This window comes from Alosa pseudoharengus, unplaced genomic scaffold (assembly GCF_046254945.1).
Source record: "Alosa pseudoharengus isolate Yale_2024_CS ecotype anadromous, Long Island Sound unplaced genomic scaffold, YU_APseudo_1.1 YU_APseudo_1.1_scf_8, whole genome shotgun sequence".
Classification (NCBI taxonomy): Eukaryota; Metazoa; Chordata; class Actinopteri; order Clupeiformes; family Clupeidae; genus Alosa; species Alosa pseudoharengus.
The window spans coordinates 36,225,558-36,248,320 of record NW_027468870.1 but is presented as its reverse complement, the minus strand read 5'-3'; the positions used below and the strand labels follow the sequence as shown (position 1 = coordinate 36,248,320).

The 22,763-nt window shown below is 44.8% G+C and overlaps 1 protein-coding gene across 1 annotated transcript in view; it reads left to right on the top strand.

Moving 5' to 3' along the window:
* Positions 1 to 3,872: 3,872 nt before the first annotated feature.
* The window catches only part of tiam1a (TIAM Rac1 associated GEF 1a), an 80,381-nt gene continuing 61,490 nt past the window's right edge, over positions 3,873 to 22,763 (top strand). The window contains exon 1 of the mRNA XM_076273486.1: positions 3,873 to 3,925. The gene's annotated coding sequence lies outside the window, so the exon portion shown is untranslated. The remainder of the gene's footprint in view (positions 3,926 to 22,763) is intronic.

Here is a 22,763-nt window from a genome sequence, read left to right as displayed (position 1 = left end):
TTTAAACCTGCCAATAGCGCGCCAGGTGGATAAGCCAGCTTGTGATTAGTCCAGGCAAAATTGTAACGGAAGCAGCAGAAAAAGATGCACAGGTTTCCAGCATTAGCTTCAGGGCGAACAAGAAATCATCAGATCAGGCTGGGTTCACCCAGCCTACTGCTTAATAACACTGCAGCCCCATGAACTATTGTTACCTCAACACTGTGTCAACCTCAATCACCCCCAACACACACACACCCTCCCCCTCCATCTCTTCACCTTGAATTCATTTTCATCTTAGTCCTTATGCTTTGCCAAACCTCTAATACTCTTATTTCCCTTTGCTATCCCACCTATACATATAATGTAATTAAATATATAATTTAGCCAGTAATTAACAAGTGTTGAATTGTTTTAAAATGTGTATTAGTACTTAGAAAAGAAAAATATATTAATGTATATATATATTTAAAAAATCAGCCATGTTAGTGATTTGATGTGTAGGTGTTGTGAAGTGCAGAATAGGGGCATGTAATGATGCCATCCTCTCACCCCCTCTGTAAGCTCCTGCTGCAGGTCATCTCTACCTGTGGGAGTGCCCAAACAACGGTTACGGTTCCTTAGCAACGGTGTGCGAGTCCCACAGAGAGTTTAAGGGATGAGTCAGGAGGCTCAGCAGGCAGGCGGTGGTTTTGGCTAAGGTTAAATAAAATACCAACCCCACACACACACACACAAACACACACTTCAGAGCACTCATGACAACATTGCGCCAAGGGCCCTCTCAGGAGAGAGCCTGCCTTTCCCTCCCTAGTTGAGGAGATTAACAGAGAGATAGTGATAATGACTCGGCGTGCAGAGAAAGTGGGGTCTTGGCTAAATGAACCTACTGTGCACTGGCCGGGCGAATCCTTGCTTAGATTTGGCGTTAATGGGCCAAGAGAGTCCTGCTGGTGCTTTGGGGTTGGGGGGTGAGGGGGCGGGGCTGCAGCAGGGGAAATTTCCACATGGCCATGGGTAATTACTCTGACTGTATATTTCTGTGTATGTACTGTATTTCTGTGTGTGCGTGGGCTTGCTTGGTTGCGTGCGTGTGTGCGTTTATGCATGCACACATTTGTTTTTGTTGCTATAAGGAGACCATAAATTAACAAGCCATGAAGAGAAACAAAAATCCCCACTGCCTCTGACAGAAGAAGAGGCAGTGGGCCTGCTCCTCTATGGGACCAGAGGGACCTCTGGACATGCAGAGATATTTTTGTGCTCATGTCAAAAGTCTATGTCAGAGGATAGATGCCTCGCCTGACCCCGTTTCCTCACTGTGAACCAGGGGTCATGGGGTGAGCTCCTAAAAATTGCTGGACCTCCCTGGCCTGACCTCTCGCCTTTGGCATGCCTGTTATTTGCCCTCCTTCTCCCCATTCTCAGCATGATCTCCATGGGGGCAATCTGAGATGCCCAGCCTGCATGCTCCAGTTCAAACAGCATGGTGATAGTGTTATTTATTCCTTTTTTACTGGGACTTTTCCACCTCTCTCTCTCTCTCTCTCTTTCTCTCTCTCTCCCTCTCTGCTGGCTGTTTGATGCAGTGGGTTTGAGTGAGTGATGCAGATGCTGGTGGTGCAGCCATATGGATAAGGAGACTCCAGCCTGCTTCAGCTGGGGGAGCCCTCCCTGGGCTAGCGTGCTACGGCGCTAACCTATATCTCCAGTAACCTACATAACGCTCGCTGAGCGCGCCGCTCGCTTCTGTGTGTGTTCTGTTGGCATTTCCAGGTTTGCACACTTGAGCAACTTCTGAGTGCTTATGCTTTAGTCCGGCTATTTTTGGACCCATCTGTCATGTTACTGTGTCCATCTTTCTCATGTGAAAGTCGGTAAGAAGGAACGTGACTTGATGACAACCACAACACATTACACAGACTGTGCCAAGGATAAGTTGTTTAGTTTAGGCTTTTGGGGCATCAGAGCCAGCCAAGGTTTCAAACCATCCTCTTTTACACATGCAACAAAATTGAACAGCGTCCCAGTGGAAGAGTGAGGCAGAGCCGTTTTCATCCAGTGTTTTCAACCCTCATCAAAACTCAGAAATTAATTTGATTTGCTTTGAAATCTGTGATAATATTAAGAGCAATTTGTCCTTGGGGATAGGAGATGTTTATAGAGATAGTTAAGGTGCACCTGAACCTATTGTGACAGATAAATATACTTAGCTGAGTGTTTGTATGCTTGTGCTTGTTTGCTTGTGTGTGTGTGTGTGTGCGCACACGCGTGCATGTGTTTGTGTGAAGACAACTCCACTCCTCATGGTCTTCAGCAAACTGCAGCAGAAAATGTCATTAGTCATGTCCATGGCCAGTCTTGTACATTTCAGAGACTTTGACAGTGGACAACATTAGACGACAGGTGTGGACTCTACGGTCTATAGGAGATACATTAAAGAGATAATGAGTTCAGAGTGTACTTGGCTCTTGGCAGAGTTTATCTGGCCTGCTGAATAAGCTGCTTTGTTCTTCCTGGTCAAAGGGTGTGTGAACAAACACTTCTCCTGACAGCAGCACAGCGCAGCGGTTATTTAAATCCAGTATTCAAATTGGTTTCCTCAATGCAAATGAAGGTTTTTAGATGTGTCTGCAACTGATCCTGACACAGACCTCAGGTGTGCCGGATCTCCCATATCGCTAAACTGAGCCACGGAAGATAACAGTCAAAGTGAAGCGAGAATCAAGGTAGGTTTTTTTTAAGGAAGTGAAAGTAGGCCACTGCTGCCTAGTCAAACAGAGAAACAATATCTGTTTTGTCAATAAAGCAGAAATAGTTTGATTCCAGCTAAAGTCATGTTGACTATATGAAACCACAGGCTTGTTTGATGTCAAATTTTTTACTTTTGTGTCATGGAGCCCTGTGTGTGTGAGAGAGAGCTTGTGTGTGTGGAATCAGGGGGTGTTGTTTGTGTGTGGCCAGTGAGCAAATGCTTCTACTCTGTGTGTGTGTGTGTGTATGTGTATGTGTGTTTTTGCGGAGAGCAGTTGTCAAGTGTGTGTGAGTTCCTCTGCTCAGGTGTGAAGTGCTCTCGTGCTCTTTGGGGAACAGAAACAGGGTGGCACATTTCTCTCTCTCGCTCTTCCTCCATCTGTGTCCCGGAACCAACCATGTACATCTCACACGTCATATGGGACTCCACATGTAATTGCGATTTCACCTCAAAAATGCATGAGGCAACATGGCATATACATTTTCTGGATATTTGCTATTCACAGAATTTTCTTTATCTCTCATATCTACTTTTCCTTCCTTTCCCTGTTATTTAATATACCTGTCTATTGACCGCACCCTTGACCGTCCTACATTTGCCTATGCATAGTGTTTCACATGAACTCCTCAGTGGTCAGATCCTGTTTTTTTAATTTTGGTGCATTATCAGGTAAAGAGGACATAATGGTCAGGGTGACCACAAATGGGAGATCTCTCTGGCAGTCATAGTTGTTGTTTTCAAAAGCAGATAGACTTGTGAAGTATCTCTCAGTCATTTAAAGCTCATTTAAAGTTTTGTTTATGAGTATGAAGCGTTTTTTGACTTGTGGCGAAACCATATCAAAGTGTTCATTTGTCAGATTCAATGCTTGACTTGCTCCGAAAAAGGGAACTCTTGTGCTTGAGTTGTGAATTGAGCCCCTGGTGGCTGCGCTGCATATTGGGCTCTCTTGGTGAGCCACTAATGACCTTTCCGTGTGGAATCTTCATTTGGCTCTGCATGTATAGGCATGGCCAAGGACACGCACGTGTGCAGAGCAGATGACGACGCCGTATCATTGTGCTTTGAAAAGGAGATGAGAGGATGAGAGAGAAGCTCCCTGTGCCCACGCTTTTCTTTTCATGAGCTCAAAAATGCAGAAAGTCTAGTCTAGAAATCCAGTCCAGTCTAGAAATAGCTCCAATTATTGGGGTGAGTTGTTTTTTTTCTTTTGTTGTTTGTCTCTCTTTCTCACTGTGTGTGTGTGACAGAGAGAGAGGGTGTGCGTGCATGTGTGTATGAATGTGTGTGTGCACATGTGTGTGTGTGTGTGTGTGTGTGTTTGTACACAGCTGTACACACAAGCTGGAGCACCATCTGACAGTTTGTCGGTAATTTGTATTTGCCCTCAGACAAGCCACATCAGCACTTACTGTAGGCTACAATAGATTTATTAACATCACATTAGTAATGACTTCTGTCAAAGCCTATCTGACGACTCAGCTCTCTGTCATCACACCAAAAGGTCTTATCAGATTTCTTACTTTGAAACCATCTTATCAGTAAATCGTTTACTTTCAGAATTCAGTCATCAATCAAGACTGTCCCATAGACACAGTAGATATATAGTTTAGCGTACTTTATGCATTGAAGTCTCTACGAGAGTTCGTCTGGTAAATACTGTGAATTTCTGAAAGCACTGTTGTGCTCTTCAGTATTGATACACTTCTACTTGAACTTCTAATAGCGCTTTTAATACAGGGATATTTTTACATCGGTTGGCCTACTTTAAAAACAATCCAGCATTTTTGCATTTTAATGAACGTATCCTTTTTTGTGGTAGATTTAATTATGCGGTGTTGGAAGACAAAAGACAGCTTCCTCCATAGCCTACTCGTTTCTCGAGTGCACGCTGTCCTGGGTCTCTGGGGCCTGAAATATTTATCATGGCCCATATGATTACAGGGGTAAATGTGTGGCATATGTTCCTGCACAAATCCCCAGAGTTGTCCTGCGCCTGTGCAAAACCTCCTACAGTATCAGTATTGTAAATGGTGTGGTTGGACAGGCATTCTTGTGTGTGTGAGGATGAGAAGTAGACTTGAGAAGTTTGGAAATTAAGTTGCATGGAGTGGTGGGTGTGTGAACCTGCTGATGTTGTTGAGACAAGGTGTGTGTGCGCATGTTTGTGTGTGTGATCATGTGCATGTGTATGTGTGTGTGTGTGTGTGGGGGGGGGGGGGGTAAATGCCTCTGTGGGTGGTAGTTGCGCTGTCTCTCCGTTTCAGGGGGGATTATATTCCCCTCTCCTCTGGGATGAGCCCTCTCTCCGAGAGGGAATTTTACCTTCTGATGTCTTAATCCTCCCCACCCCCCACACACTTGGCTTCTTGTGTCTAAACTGATGTTTAAGCATTTTCCCTAATGCTAATGCTATCACTCTGCTGAGTGTGTATGTCTCTCTCTCTCTCTCTCTCTCTGTGTGTGTGTGCGTGTGTGTCTGTGTGTGTACAGGAGACAGTCATTTAATGTGCAAATCCAAAGATCCAAAAAGGCTGAATGATTCAAAATGTGTGTGAACTTAGCAATAATATTGTAAGAGTGAAATTGCCTAAAAATGTTTATGCATGTTTGCGTGTCTGCGCGTCTCTCTCTCTGTGAAGCTTACACACAGGCAGAGTGACTAAGAGTGTGTTGCATCAAATGAACAAGGCCGCTCTGATCCAACGCGACAAGCGAAATTCCACCGCTGGAGCCGCAGTCTGATTGCATTGCTGCTGCTTGACCTGGAAAAGGGAAGTCGTTCCCTCCGCTGAGGCGGAGGGTGGGGATAGAGGGATGGGGTGGAGGAGGGGTGGGAGCGATTATATGCCAAGGGCAGACTCTTCTCCAACACTGGCACGCCAGCTTTTATTTGCATGCCCCACATATCTCTGTGCCATTGGTGCCCACTCACAAGCGTTGCAGTGTGTGTGTGTGTGTGTGTGTGTGTGTGAGCCATTGAGATGGTGGCACTGGGTGACTGTGGAGTGCGTTAGGACAGTGAAGGCGAGACAGGGTGAGGAGGTCGTACTGTAAGCGAGTGCCTGTCTGTCTGTCTGTGCTAGTGAATAGCTCCCCACTCACCCCAAACCCCAGACTGTAAGTGGCTCATCAATAACAAATAATTCCATTTGCAAGGGAAAGTTGAGGCTGCCGCATATTTAATCCTTTACACAAACATGTGGCATGGCCAATTAAAACACCCTTACGTGATGACATGCTCTGCTTCATATCTAAACTCTGATCTCGAATGCTCATAAATGAATGATCTTCCTCATGTTTGGCTGAGAGATAAAACCAAGGTATGCCATGTAAGATTCTGTGTGGTGCTCCAGGCAAACACAGTGACTCCTTGTGAAGGTGGAACTCCTCATTTGAAAAATGCAAATAACTGTAATATTCTTGATAAGCAGTGCCGGCCCGAGCCTTTTGGGGGCCCTAAGCAGAATTTGATTTGGGGGCCCCCTCCCACAACGCAGTCACCTGTGCTTGCCGATAATTGACAACCTCTCACTATAATGTCATATTATAAATTAATACAGTGAGGTTATGTATTATGTATTAATACAGTGACTGATTATGAACTACTGTCCCCCTGGACACAGATGCATAAGGACTCGGTAGGCTCATTCAATACAACAGCATTTGTATTTGTTGTAAACAAGTACATCCGTTTAATGACTTGTTTTTCAACAGATTTGCAGAACAAATCCGCAAATGTGCATTAAATGAGCAATCTTCAACTACAAAATAAAACCAAAATAGACAAACATTAATAATCAAAAATAAAATGTCCCAAAAATTGACTTATTCCTACTTTGTTCCTGGCTTTCAGGTATCTGCAACTCTGCAGTGGACGAACCTGCAATGATTAAATAAATACATAAATAAATAAAACAAAAACTATGTTAAATGTGTCATGTCATATTAACAGGCTATGTAACCATTTGCCATCAAGAAAACCTCACCTTCATCAGCCATGGAGGCAGACACTTGATGAGGTAGAGTTAGGTAGTGGTAGAGATGTGCTCCAAAGTACTTCAACAGTGTCTCTGAAAAAAAAAAAATTTGCATAAGTGCATATTTGATCAAGCAAAATTAGTTTATTTTGATATCATTACTTACACTCATCAACAAGCAATTCCACATGTAACAATTCATATTCTATTGGCAAATGAGGCATAATCAAAAGTAACGCTTAACATGGTGATCTGCAGCCTAAATATTAGGGTAGCACCGCTACATCACTTGCCACTATCTTAATCAAATGTAAGTTTATTTCCATCACATAAGTCTCCCCACCCACATGGTATATTTTCTCAAACACTACCATCTCTCTCCAAAGATCTTAGAGCAGAGCGCACGTACTGTTCCATCTTTGCCTATGAAGCTGGAACGTTACCGATGCCCAGAGTCGCGCTAGTCAGTGGGTTGGGACTGGGAGCCTGGGTTTAGCCTGCTGTTGCTATCAGACTTACCACTATGTCACATATTATAGAACAGCAATAAACTATCAACACTTTCAGGTGCGAAATCAGAAACAATCCCTCTGTGGTAAATTTGCCTTCAGCTACGTTTTCCTCTTACTGTAGTGCTAATGTCCACTTCAGTCAGCTAGCTAACTTTAATTTACAACATAAGCCCACCTATGGCTAGGGTACATGCTTGATTGAACATCCAAAACAATCCCAATATCCTTGACATCTGAAATACACCTAGATAAATATATATTAATGGGAGACATTTCTCTGTTGATGGCGGGGATTTAGCTCTGGCGATGGCTTATATTAGATCATGCCAGCTAGCTAGCTACCTCAAGCACAAAACATACTGTAAATAATCATGCAAACATACCTGTATCTTGCTCGTTTTTCTCCTCCTCTGTCATTTTCTTCTTTTTGTTTTCGGCACCAGAGGGATACGTCCTTTTTGTGACTTTTCTTAACATTACCGTCTCTTCCGATTTTTGAACTTGATGCAGTGTCTGCACAAATTGTCTATGCACCCGAGGTGTCTAGTTTATGCGCGTGACTCAAAGGCTGGCAGACACAGTAGAGGTAGGCAGGCATATAGATCATGAAATCAGATTGTTTTTATTAATTGTTTCATTTATTCATTCATTGATGTCACTTGTTTACGTTATTTATTATGTAAAAAAAAAGAAAGAAACTCGATTGGGGGCCCCCTGGTGGCCAGGGGGCCCCAAGCAGCCGCTTAGTTCGCTTATGCCTCGGGCCGGCCCTGTTGATAAGTAACAAGCGGAGGGGAAACCACAAGCTTGATGAGAGACATCATCAAACATCTTTTAAGAACCTTGCTAAAATTGTAATTGTTGAGCCTTTGCCAAAAGAATCTCACTCTTGTTTAGCCTTTATCAAAGAATAGTAGCCTGGGTTTTCCCATGCTGCCTTGCGCACAATTTTATTCACGCTGCTAGACAGCCTGGATTCCACGGACTTCATTTTCACCTCAATGAAGGAACCAATCACAGAACGGAGGGGGGACAGCAAGACGACAGAGCCCTTCTAAGGAGAGCCTCCCCACTCTCTATAGACCTCTCCAGAATATATCCCGCCTCCTAACTTCCGTATCCATCCAACTTCCGGGCGTGGATTGTCTATGGGAAATAACATGGCGTTTTGAAAGATCGTACCTGTCAAACTCTGTAGGTGACAAAGTAGAAAAAGCTGCTGGGCAGATTGACCTACACACTTCTGCCATCTAGTTTCCACTGGATTTTTTTTATTTTCGGTGCCGTTTAAGTAGTATAGTCTATAGTATACTACTTAAACGGCACCGACAATCAAAAAATCCAGTGGAAACTATATGGCAGAAGTGTGTAGGCCAATCTGCCCACCAGCTTTTTCAACTTCGCTACCTACAGATGTTTTACCGGTATGATATTTCGAAACGCCATGTTATTTTCCATAGACAATCCACGCACGGAAGTTGGATGGATACGGAAGTTACGGAGGCGGGACTTATTCTGGAGAGGTCAATTAATCCCATACAAACCGAATTTGGCTGCAGTTCACCAGAGTTCACCTAGATAGCGATCGCGGGCGAGTCCAAAATACATGGGGTCCTATGGAGCTACATGGCTACATTTGTTGTTTTCACCTATTTAACAACTGAAACCCTCCAATTTTACTTTATTTTTCGCAAAATGGATATGGATTTTCAATCAAAAGTGAAATAATCCGGGAGTCATGTCCTTTCGTTTTCTTACAGGTTGGGTCGTTGTTTCCCATAACACGCTAGCATTGATGCTATGCTATGCTATGATCATGCTAATGAATGACGTCATTGGCACGTTTGAAAGGCTTTTTAGAACAATTAAGTGACTTTAAAAAATATAATACTCAACCAAGTGTATTGTCTTTGCCTCCCCTTTCAAATACAATATTCAAATTATTTGGAAAAAAATTATATCCCGAGAAAAGTGTATTTTGAGGGGTACAGCTCCATAGACCTCCATTCATTCTGGACTCGCCCGTGAGCGCCCCTAGATGCAGTACCACACCGGAAGAGTTCCGAGAGTGAAGGTTCTCCCCTTATTAGACATTCTCTGAAGACGATGATGACACACCTAAGCGGTTATGAGCTACATACAGACACATTTGATAGACATTCGTAGCGCCCAATAAATGGCTCTGGGCATTCGTAAACCACGTTTCAAATAGAGTGGTGAAGTCCCGCCCCTTCTACTTCCGGTCCATGGGACCTATCTTTCAAAAAATTATGAACGGGAGTTAATGGAGAGATGACAATTATTTTTTGGTCCAGTTTGAATTGTGCCACGAATTTCACATATGATGTGTGTGAATTTAAAAGATAATTTTTCACGTTAAGAAAGTACTGTTGTTCGATAGACTTCAAAAGTTATGTTGGTTTTGTGCGAATCCACTCAGTGGACTACATCTCTCGTCTCGAACGATGTACGTCACCAACGTAATGAAACGATAAGAGCTGTTATGCTAGTTAACGGTTGCATCTTGCTGCCTGCTATGTCACTTAACAGTATGTAATGTACAGTCTATGGACGAATACAACTTACCTGATGTGTTTAATCCTCTGACTCATGGTATTTTCTTCGGCAAGGAAAGCCCAATTAAGACCTGTTGCTGGTATGCTTGTACAATCTAGTGTGGCTGTGAATGAGCTAACGTCACTAGCGCGACTGATGGGTTTGTAGTCGTTGGAATTACGATCTTTCACAATGTTGTAATTCAATAGTTACGAAACAAACTGCAAATGTCTTTACATGAAAAATTGTCTTTAAAATTGACAAACATCATATGGGTAATTCAAGGCACAAGTCAACCGGGACCAGAAAATAATTTATTTTTCGCCATAGACTGCCGTTCAAATTTATTTGAAAGATAGGTCCCATGGAGGCAAACGGAAGGGGCGGGACTTCACCACTCTATTGACCTCTCCAGAATAAGTCCCGCCTCCGTAACTTCCGTATCCATCCAACTTCCGGGCGTGGATTGTCTATGAGAAATAACATGCCGTTTCGAAATATCATACCGGTAAAACATCTGTAGGTAGCGAAGTTGAAAAAGCTGGTGGGCAGATTGGCCTACACACTTCTGCCATCTAGTTTCCACTGGATTTCTTGATTGTCGGTGCCGTTTAAGTAGTATACTATAGACCAGCGGTTCCCAAACTTTTCCCCCCGCGTACCACCGCCTACATTCCGACTCGGCTCGCGTACCCCCACCATCCGACACATAAACACATATGTGTCGTCCCCCCCCCCCCCCCCCCCCGCGTTGACAATATTTGTCCGTTTCCCGGTTTTAGGTGTGTGCATTTGGTCAGTTAAAAAGTTATGAAAAGTAGCCTGCATAGTAGCCTAACTACATCCACATACAATTATAATAGGCCTACAACAACGCCTGACAAGGATGTATTCGTTTGGACAACATTAGGCTATAAAGCCTAGAAAGGCTAAACTTATAGGCTACCTTTAGTTTGTTAAATGTAAAGCCTAGCTTAATGTTACCTTTCTTGCCCATCTGAAATAACTCCTAGCTTTGCTCCTTCCCTCCTTTCTGTTTTTGTTGTTTTCAAAAACCTGTTATATCCGCGAAACTTTCCCCCCACGGACCACGGACCATCCAACGCATTCAAAAGTAACGCATTCTATTAGCTATTCCAGGCGTCATAATAAACTGCCCTTTTTTTGATGAACACATACAGAGTTTATAAATTATATCCTTTAATTTCATGTTTCCATATCATTATGACCTGATTCGAAATTATGTATTTATTCATGAATTAATTACAAAAGATTTAAAATTTTCATTTTACACCTGTCCGCCATAGCCCTTTGCATCTCGCGTACCCCCTAGAAGCAGCTCGCGTACCACCGGGGGTACGCGTACCACAGTTTGGGAATCCCTGCTATAGACTATACTACTTAAACGGCACCGAAAATCAAAAAATCCAGTGGAAACTAGATGGCAGAAGTGTGTAGGCCAATCTGCCCAGCAGCTTTTTCTACTTTGTCACCTACAGAGTTTGACAGGTACGATCTTTCAAAACGCCATGTTATTTCCCATAGACAATCCACGCCCGGAAGTTGGATGGATACGGAAGTTAGGAGGCGGGATATATTCTGGAGAGGTTTATACGAGAAAATAAACGTGTAGTTCCCAGATCCCATCTCAATGAGATGAGGTCTGACGTTAGCCAGGCTAAAAGGATAGTATTTTTTCAAAGCAGTTGAAATCTTTTAATCAACAACAATTCTAATTTAGTAAATTGTGCGCACGTTTTATTATATTGTGCACACGTTTTACTAAATTGTGCGCTCAATTTACAACAATTAAAATGAGAGCACAATTTAGTCAAATGTGCGCACGATTTAGTAAAATGTGCACACAATTTAGTAAAATGAGCGCACGTTTTCTGGATATATACCAAAAAATCTTGCAATCATTGCATCTTGCAATGACCCCTCTAGGGTAAATTATTTAATATACAGTTTTTGAACCAAGACTGATTTCACTCTCCTGATGACTCTGTATGTATAGACGGCCCCATTTGTCAATATCAAAACCCTTTATGAAGGTGGAACTCCTACCCCTCATCTGTAGGCTACACACCAGGCTCTGTGTAAGCCTCACACACCACTGTGTGTGTGTGTGTGCCAGCTGATCCAGAGAGCTTCTGTGTGTGATGCAAGCTGTGAGCTTCATGGGATGGCTTGACAATGATTCTGTGTAAAAAGCTGCTGGCAGTGAGCATTAAGCCTGGAGCGCTTCTCATGGCTGTTGGAGAGACGAGAAACATGCTCCATTTCACACTTTTTTTCCATCTCAAAGCAAATTTGATTTCCGCACACCAACCAGACACAGTTTTGGGCTATTCATGCTATCAAAAGGTTACCGCGTTCCAGTCACACAAATGACGTGCTGTGCTCGGAATCGGATAATATTCACCTGATGTGTTCTTTTTAACACTTAGAGTCCAACTTGCTCACCGTGGATATGTTTCACCTCTGGATGTGTGCCAAAGCGGTCCCAGCACTGCTCTGCTTCCTCTGCCTGCCGTGTGGCACTGTTGTTTGCGCGGGCCGCGCTCCACTCTGCGCCGGGTAGATAAAACACACAGGCCGGGGGCGCCTGCTCCAGTCAGTACAGGAGAGGCCCCGCACAGCAGGGGTTCCCCACACACACCACTACCGGCACGAGTTTAGTGCTTCATCAAACAGAAGGCAAACACTCTTGCATGGTTAGGCACACAAGCACGTACCCATTTTTAATGGGATTCTTTTTTTTGTTGTTGGCTGTGGTGGTGAAATGGAAGGGGTGGTGGGTTCTGCTAATATTTGTATAATTATGTTATGCTATGAATGTGAATTTTACTAGACTGCATTAAAGATATGTGTTTTTTTTTATCTTCAGCTCATGGCAAAGGACATTAGATGTGTTTGTGCATCCATGTTAATTTTGCACTCTTGTGGTTTATGTCGCAATAAGACAGATGAAGAGAGAGAGAGAGAGAGAGAGGTATGTGTGTGCGAGAGAGAGAGAGAGGTATGTGTGTGCGAGAGAGAGAGAGAGAGAGAGAGAGAGAGAGGTATGTGTGTGCAAGAGAGAGAGAGCTATAGGGAATACCTGCTAAATCTTATTCCATCTGACATCCATGCAGAATGATTCAGGGCATAAACATTCAGCCATGTTGGTTTTACAGTACTGTGAATCACTGACCTCAAAATACGGCACCAAAACTACTACAACATTTGGATTATTCTCATGATTCCAAACATAATCTCTGACAGTGATGCAAGAAAACCTTTTTTTTTTTATCTTCTCATCCGCATCCCCCATCCTCCCATCTCTGCCTGTATGTGAGGAAAAGGTCAGGTTGTGACTCGGGCGTCGCTTGCGGAGAGCAAAAACCCGCCCTCAGCAAAGTGAAGGGTCTCATGCAGGGTCAAGCCTGGTGCCTCTGACCCACATTTGTCACTGTCAGCGGCTCCCATCGCGTGCCGTCGGAGCAGACAGCCAGGGAGAAGTGAGGGACTGGACCCAGCGTCGGCCCGTGACTCACTCATGAATGTGCTCTTGAGGGAGAGTCTCCCAGGGCCCGGCCAGGTACCCGTTCTGCAGGATAAGGCTGCTTTAAGGCTGAATAAAGCCAAATCAATGGGCCTACTTCAAACAGAAGCTTCAGTGTAGGATGAGGTATCCAACACAACAAAGGTTAAAAAGAAATCAACAGCATGTGTCAATATATGGATATTTCATGTTTTGATTAAAATTTTAATTAAACCACCACGCCATCCTTTGCCTCAGAACATAGTACTGATATACATTATGAAGACTAAGGCAATATGTCAAAAATACATGCCATAGCATTGTTTTATCATGTATCCAATAGTAGCACATCATCTTTGTTTTGATTATGTATCTTAATTCAGGCTTAAGGCAGGATCACACTGGCCAGCGGCAGGTTTCCTATTGTTCTCTATGGTTCAGCAGCGGAACGGTGGCAGCACTAGCGTTGAATAAACTAAGCATTGAACTTGGTTCAACTTTCAAAGTGCAACGCAAGAGTATTCAATTGTCAGTTTAGGCGAACCATTTGTGTTACTTAGAAACGAGATAGAACTTATTATGGTCTGAGCGTTGCGTCGCGCTTACCGCTGCGTTATTTCCTGTGTGATCCCCACCTTAAACGCGGCCCTTGGTCCTTACTGTAGACTTTGTCTCTACCCCTCTGTGTTTACTGGCTATCAGGGGCTGCCTCTTGTCATGTCCACATGTGCTGTTCTTATCTTGGACTGTGTTCCAGCGATGAGACCCTATTTTTACCGCTCAGTATGACCTCTCAGAACTCCACCCCCCACCCCCATCAAACACACACACACACACACACACACACACACACACATGTTAAAAACACTCAAATCCTCTTCTGCCAAAATACAGTTTTTAACCACTCCAGATTATCTAGCTATTTGAACTCACAGTTGGCATGACAGAATATTTCATTATTTGTGCATGTATGGAGCTGACTGGCAGAGAACCCAAATATCATCCAACCAGAAGGGTATATTTTCACTAAATACTCTTACGCATTTACATGATGTAGTAAAATATGAAGCAAGGTTGTTTAACACACTTCACATGTAAACATGTATCCATGTGCATATATTGCAGCGCTTTTGACCCTAACTGGCAAATGGCCCTTTTCCTCACACACTGTAACTGTCCTGTTATTTTGAGTCTAGGTGTGTGGCAGCTCTTTATTTCACACCTGCGAGGGTTGCGAGACCCACAGTTATTTATGGTGGAGTTATTTGTGGTGAGGTTGTTTGTATGACATTATATGACAGGGCTTTGGAGTCAGGGTCATTAGGACTGCCCATAGTCTAGATTCAGAAAAACACGTCTGCACGCCTCATGATGCTGTGTGTGCTGTCTGCAGTGGCTGGCTATGGTGCCCAAGAGGGATGCTTGTCCTCCACCATGATGGATGGACGAAGGGAAACAGAGAGGTAAATAGAGAGAGAGAGAGGGAGAAAGAGTGGAGTGTTTTCCAGAGGTCTGTAATGATGCCTTAGAGGGCTGCTTGCACGTGAGGTCTGGATGTTTTCTCTGCCGTGTGACAGGAACGCCGCTCGCCTGCATCACACCGATTGTCCAGTCCTGCTGCCTAGAGCTGGCAAGAGAGGCTTTCGAGAGGCCAGTTCCAGCCTGGACGTTCTCCTCCTGTGCTGTCTACTGCTCTAATCTCACGTGTCATTACTCTTCCTGTCAGTGTATGAATGTCGGTCTATTGCCCAAAGTGCAGAGAAGTAACTCTTTGCCATTGCTGCCCTGAAACAGTGGTCTTCAAACCTGTCCTATGTGCTGAACAATGAAGGCATGGCAGAAAAGAATCCTTTGTTGGATCTAAAAGCCATTCAGATTAAGAAAATGTGTTATTAATGATGAGCTGGCTAATTTCATGTATGTCTTTCATTATTCTGTTGATTTGTTAGTGGTTACACACTCCATATGACTGTAATTGACACTCAGACAAGTTATTCAAGTTCAAGCAGCACCAGCACGTACAAGCAGTGAGTAACAGGCTTCTAATAACAGGCTTATTCAAACAGTTGATCAACTCAATCACCTCAATCATAAACCTGTCACACAACACACACACACACACACACACACACGCACACACACACACACACAGCACAACATTCATGTTTCATTTGGAGCACCTGCACGAGGCTGCCGCTGCCTGTAATCGGCCCACTCGTCATGAAGACATCTAGGACTGGCAGTCATTAGTAAGCCGTCACTGCTCCAGTGGCTGTCCTCATCTGCATGACATTAACCTGCATCTTGCAGCAGGCTGTCTGACGCGGCGGCAACTCATGTCACTCGCTCGGCAGGCACACACGCGTCGTCTAAATGTCACACGGAGGCCGCCGACAACGACGACACTCCCCGCAATCCCCCCCCCCCAGCCAATCAGCATCCCTTCTTTGTGTGCAGCCGCCGAAGCCTCTATCTGTCTGCATAGATTTGCATCCTAATTTCGGGGCTGAAATAAGATCCGGCTCTGATGGAATGCTTTTAATTTTGGGTGAGGGTGGGTGGCATGTGCGTGTGTATCGGGCAGGGCAAGGACCGGCCGCATGTTTGCGTGTCTGTGTGTTATTCTCAAATTAATTTTCTGCAATCGGTCAGAGACTTCCATTCCCAGCCCCCCCCCCCATCCAATTCTCCTTTTCTGCATGGTTTGAGCGTTTTGCTTGATTGGCGCGGCGCTCCCTAGGCCAAGTGCTTTGATGTGGGCTGGAGAGGGTTTGTGGCCCTGGAACACACAGACCGGGAGCGCAGCCTAACGAGGCCCTGTGGAGCCCCGGCCAGCGCTGCTCAGCACTTTAGAGGGAACCACTTAAACCCTCTCTTGCTCTTTTCATCTGCCCTTCAGCGCTCTCTTTTTCTTTGTCCCTCCCTTATTCTTTGTTTCTCTCTTTCTTTCTTCATTCCTTCATTCGATTCTTTCTTTTTTCATCCCTTGTTTTTCTTTCCTTCTCTCCTCCTCTATCTTTCCTTCTCTCACTCAATTTTTCCCACTTTCTGTCTCGCTGTTTCATTATCCCTTGCCTGATGTCATTATCTCTCCCTCTATGAGTTTCTCCAGTTCTCACTCTCTCACCCCCCCCCCCCCCCCCCCCCCCACCACCTTACATCTTTCTTGCATCTCACCTTCATTCTTGTGTTCTCTCACCTGCTATTTGCCATTTTCTCTCTGAATAGGCTCATGCTGAACACGTTTCACGCTTCTCCCAATCTTCCTCACAGGCATGGCCTCACTCGGAGAGCGGGAACTACTTTTCATATTTTAAACAGATTCCCTTTAATCAGATTCCCTCCCCTCCATTCTCATACACTCCTTTTTGGTTTCACATCCGCTAACCTGTGTAGCCGCCATTCTTCTCCATCATATGAGATTTTCTGATTGAATAGATTACTCAAGCTGCTGGAGTTGTGTGTGTGTGTGTGTGTGTGTGTGTGTGTGTGTGTGTGTGTGTGTGTGTGTGAATCTGTCCTTTGCCCTCAGTGTGTGTGAGTCTGTCTGCATGTGTATGTGTCTGTGTGCCCTATGCTCTCAGTGTGTGTGTGTGTGTGTGTGTGTGTGGGTGTTTGTGTATCCTATGGGTTCTGTGTGTGTGTGTGTCTGTCATATGAAATAATCCGCCAACGCGTTTCATTAGCATGCATTTAGCTGCTTGGATCCTGTCAATCAGCCTGAGAAGGGCTTAGGAGCTGGACTAGAGTCATACATCCTCATCCACTAATGCTGCCAGACAAGCAGGAGCATCCTCCGGCACGGGCCACTTCAGTCAACATATATCCTCAAAGGACTCCCAAAGCCGCCGCACGACTTATCCACATCACAGTCTAATTCATGACGTCCTCCAGTAATGCATATTAGAAAAGCTGCAAATGCCGATGTGGTGGGGGGACCTCATTTGCGTGTCGTCTGCGCTTTGACCTTCGTCTCTGCGCCTTGGCTGGTGTAATAACCTCCGCACCGTTATTCATATTCATTCGGCCCATTTGCATTTTGAATGGTTGGTTGTGATAGGGGTGTCATAACTCGAAATGCTGTTATAGCCGGGGTTCCCCCCCCCCCCCCCCCCCCCCCCCCCCGCCAGCCGTTAGGAGATGGCACAAAGCAGATGGACATGTTTACTCAGGCTGCAGCACATGACTTGTGGATCACCACGGATATGGAGTAGATGGAGTCGGGGATGAACGATACTGCTGATCAGTCTGGGACTCCCCCATTTATCTTTCTCTCCATATAAATGATTTGAGAGTACTTTGGTATAACTGGTGATATGCAGACTGATTCAACCAATATTCATTTATAAAATTATGATTTAGAATCTGAAAAATAAGACTTTAAAAAAAAAAGTCTCTTTCACGCTCTCTTTTCTGTCAGACTCTTTGTCTCCCCTGTCTGGGTTTATGTGTGTGTGTGTGTTTGTTTGTTTAGAAGTCTGCTTACGTCTGTGAAGATAATGTCATTTTTATCAGAGGATAGAGGAGACAGACACAATTGCATCATATCCTGTGCGCCCCACGACATCATCCTCCATCACAAAGAGAAACGGTCTTCCCGGTGGAAGCGTGTCTTTGCCAGCATTCACTGAAATCCCTTTTGTCCTGACCGCAGCCACATCTTGCCTGTGTTATCTCTTTGGCTGGACAGTGGACAGAGACGTCCGCAGACACCGCAGGAGTGGTTGGAGGGTGAATGGTCGGACCTCTGCGATTGCCCCAAATATTCACTCCCCTGCTGTGCCCTCCACCCCCGCCTCACCAGCCCACAACCTGGAGGATGTGGCATTAATATAAATATAAATATTCATTATTGCATTCCAATTTGACCTTGATGCTAGGACTCACATTCAAGCAGTGTCTGTGTGTGTGTGTGTGTGTGAGAGAGAGTGTGTGTGTGAGTGTGTGTCTGTCTGTCTGTGTGTGTGTCTGTGTGAGAGAGAGAGAGAGAGAGAGATGTGTGATGTGTTAATCATAATCCCCTTGGAGGAAGGTGATTCTGCTATTCTTTTTGTTTTTGAGTTCACTTCCTTCCTTTCTTTCTTTCCTTCTTTCTTTCCTTCTTTCTTTCTATTTTTCCATCTTTGTTTTTTCTCTTCCGACACAGTTGAGTGTAATCTCTGACATCCTGTTATGGTCAATCAGTTACGCCATAAAAGTTGCAACAGCTGTTATCAGAGGAGCCCGGCGGTCCAGCGGGGCAGTGAGATCATGAGATCCGAACGCTGCTCTGGGTGACCCGCTGCTAGGTGTCAAAGCACAGAGGTCCAAACATGACCTCAGAACACAGGCAACGTTTTCATTTAGTCCATCCTATTAGACTGTTAGAATGCTATTATGCTATTATAGTCTTCTCACAGGGGCTATCAAGCAAGAATCGTCCATAGAGTTTGTCATCTTGTCTGAAAAGGCAAAAGACTTTAGACAAAATGCAGAAGAGTATGTTAGCACCTTTTGTCCTCCTGACGATGTTGTCTGGAGCTTGAGTGGCCGGAGGAGGGCTTGCTTGTGCTGTGAGCCGCTCGGAGCGGTGAGTCTGACAGACTCTGCTGTTGTGCTGCTCCATTCCTGCTGCTGTGAGCTCTTCAGAGGCACTCCGACTCACTCCGAGGTCTGTATGAAAACTGAAGCTAGAGCCGTTTTTAAATGGCTTACCTCAGGTAAAAGCAAAAGCAGAGTTCACATCAAACCACCAAAAAAGGGCTGTTTTTATGGAGGCAGTGCCTGTCAGCCATGGAACCCATCTCACCAGAAAGCCCTTTCTACACAAGCTTGGTAGAGAAATCTGACTCCATGTTATGTCTCTTCACTGGAGTAACAGTGGCCGTGTGGTACAGTGGGATGCTGCAGCTATGTTGATAAGGACACAAAGAAGCACTCCGATAACCCTCAGAGAAGTGAACAGGCCTAATCTTTGACTCTTATCCGCTGCGTTAGGGCAAAAAATGACAGCTCTCCTCTGAGATGGGAAGCTAAGCCAAGGAAAGGAAGATTTAATTATACTAAGAATAATTAAATAGACCGAAAGATAGGGGTAGTATTCCTCACGAGGCACAAAGGATCACAGGGCCAATGGAGGGTTGGGCTCATAGAGCACATGTCATATGGAGGACGCATTGTTACACGGTCAAGGTCCAAGTCCAGCTGTGGGCTCTTCACTACTGTCATAAGATGCAGTGACCGAAACCACATCTTTTCAGCTCTACTAAAAGCCTCTTTTTTTTGGCATGAACAGGAAGGTTCTTCCATGGAAAGATCTTGAATGTATTGCAATACGCACATTGACTATGACTTATACTGAAAGTATGTTTATTGTCAGTCCCTTGGTTATGTCAGTAAACTGCCAGCACTTGTCGTCTAACAGATGACTACTGACAGTGACATGATTCGATGATTTTTCCCCTTCAGAAAATGCTGCGCCTCCTGGGTAGCTGTGACACAGCCGCTGGACGTAGAGAAGCTCCATCTTTTCCCTGGCGTTCCCACTGTGACTTCCTCCAGTGCTATTGTTAGACCGGCAGTCTCTATATTATTCATCACCTCTGCTCGCTCTGCTGGTGATGATGACTTGATCACATCTGATAGCATTAGGGTAGGCGTAAGCTGAAGTGTATGTGCGTGTGTGTATGTATGTGCGAACACGCGCACGTGAATGTGTGTATGGGGGTGTGCGTGTGGTGGGGGATGGGACCGCATAATGTGTGTGTGAGTGTGTGTGTGTGTATGCGAAAATGGCAGTGGCCTACATTTGTTCATGGCCGCAGTGACCCTTCATCTCTCTGTCCCCATCCTCCATGTGTATCTGACCGTTGATAAGCACTGATAAGGGGCCTGATAAGATCGGCAGGTGGGTTGTCTCAGGTGGAGGAGGGGCGGAGGCCAGGTGTGAGACTGCAGGTTCTATTGTGTTTGACTCTGTACACAAACTTTGCCCCAGCGTTTCGCCTTGAAACACACCGTGCGTGCCGAGGCACTCAAAATTAAACACACATCCACAAAGTGAGCAAAACAGCACACTAAGGCAGGCTTTCACAAAAAAACTGAATACATAATGCTGACACAAACAAACCAGAAGTAATCCTAGAATAGTTTTCTTAAGAGCACAGCGTTAGGGTGCTGGGTGGTGATGACAATGTAATTCAGCAACAGCGGCAGCACAGACACACTCGCTTGCAAGATGCATGGCTCTTACTGGCAGCCTCGCTCCACACATTAAGCGCTCGCTTCACACGGGCTGTGTGCGTCTGTGCTGCACAACACAAGCCATTTTTAGCATCGCAAAACCCCATCTCTTCACTGTGAAGCAGTTAATTACATTAAACGCTGAAATAGCAAACATGCTTCAACCACAGCATCCACAGAACTGTCGGCATAAATTATGGAGCAACTGATTTGACATGCTATGTAATATTTAACATACGTGAACATACGTTCACACAACATCTACAGTCATAAACGCTATAGGCGTCTTGCAAGATGTAGAGTATACATAAAAAGATTTTTGAAAATACTGAACAAATACGATTAAAACCAGGCTGGAGTTTTGCAGTCTCTGATGCTATGGCAATGGGTCTTTCTTGTAGTCTGTATAACTGGGGACCCTGGTGGGTTTTAGAAGAGTGAAGAGTGTGGAGTGTGTGTGTGTGTGTGTGTGTGTGTGTGTGTGTGTGTGGAGTCTGCTTTAAGCAGCAGCACAGCTGTGCACTAAGTGGCCTGGCACAAACCGGATAGGAGATGTGGGAAAGGAGAGGAGATCCAGCCCCAAATGAATAAACCATGTCAATCAGCACAACAAAGAGGAGGCTGCCTTTGCTCTGCACTTAGACGCTACGCTATGCTACGCTACGCCAGCGCTGTGCTGGGGGAGAGATGGGGGAGAGCAGCGCAGGCTGATGTGGAGGGGATGAGGGCCAGGGTGGGGTGGTGAGGTAGAGAGGGAAATAAAGAACGGGGGAATTCTTCAAATCTCCAAACTCAATCGGATTTTTTTTTTTTGACTGCATTGCCTTTCGGGACTCCTTTACTCCAAACCCCTGCTCCCTCCCTCCCTCCCCCTTTCTTTCTTTCACTCTTTTCCACTCCTCTCACTATCTGCTCCATCGTCGTAGTCTGCTTTTCTTTTTCGATCATATGCAATCAGAGCTGCCGGGGGTTTGGAGATAAGGAATGGCAGCCTTGCCAGCGGCATTGTGTTTAGCGTGACTGAAATGAGTGTCTGTCAGTCTGTGTGTGTGTGTGTGTGTGTGTGTGTGTGTCAGGGGGCTTTCTTTTATTTAGGTTTGATGGCTGCCGGCACTACTCTTCTGACAGGCTTCTCCCTTGTCACGTCCAGAAGCTCTGTTCATTCCCTCTGCTGTCTTACCAAGGGAAAATATGATACAGCTAAAACGCATTATTTCACATTCCATGGGACTAGTGCAAGGCGGACTGAAGTGTTCTTGTCAAGTTTCTTGCTAATGTAGCTCGGTTCTTCTGGTTAAGTGACATTACGGAATCCCCACTGGTTGACATGAGGACAGGTAAAGGTGAGGTGTTCAGGTCGAGTGACCTTGTCCATGCTCACACATACTGGACAGTTTATCTCTCTTAAGAGGCACTGAGGGAATGCAGATCTTCTGCCAAAGGGACACAGCCATCTTTGCCAGCCATAACCCCACATGGCACTAACTGAGGAGTGAAGATTCCTCTCCTGTCCCTTCACCAAGCCAGAGAAGCAGACTGCTGAGGTTGTAAATCTGCAACATGCATGGCTGACTTCTGAACGTTAGTCTGTACTGTACATCACTAGCGTCCTTCGGAGTGGTTTCTTATGGCGACCTCACGATGCACAAAATCATTGAACTGCACCTGATTGGTGAGATACACACAGTAATTGAGAAAATGTGAAATACATGTAGATGGCACTGTACGATACAATAACATTACCATGCTGGAGTCAGGCTCTCAAATGACTTCATTTCCCCTCATGCCACAACTTGCCCATCAGATGCAGCAGAAAGCACCTGACAGTCCCACTGTTCTTTAATGTGGCTACATTAAATGTGATTGCCTGTCCTATTACCTTATTGAAACATGACAATGTGAGCGTAATTATTTATGAAACAATAAAAGGATCTGATCAGCCACTGAACACATTTCCTATCTGCAGTATTAAACAGTTACTCAGTTTGGCACATGTAATTGGAAATTATTATTTTCTGGTGAGGTATTTGCATATGCTGTAGTCTAATAGAGAGTACGTGCATTCAGGATGGATGGTAATTATCTTTTCAGTTTTGTTCACTTTATATGGCTTTTACATGGAAACTGCCGGGGGTTGTTTTATCAGTTACCACCCCCCCCATCTTTCTCTCTCTATCTCAAACAATATTCACCTCCTTTGTCAGAATATGACGTACAAGTTTGCCAGGAAGGAC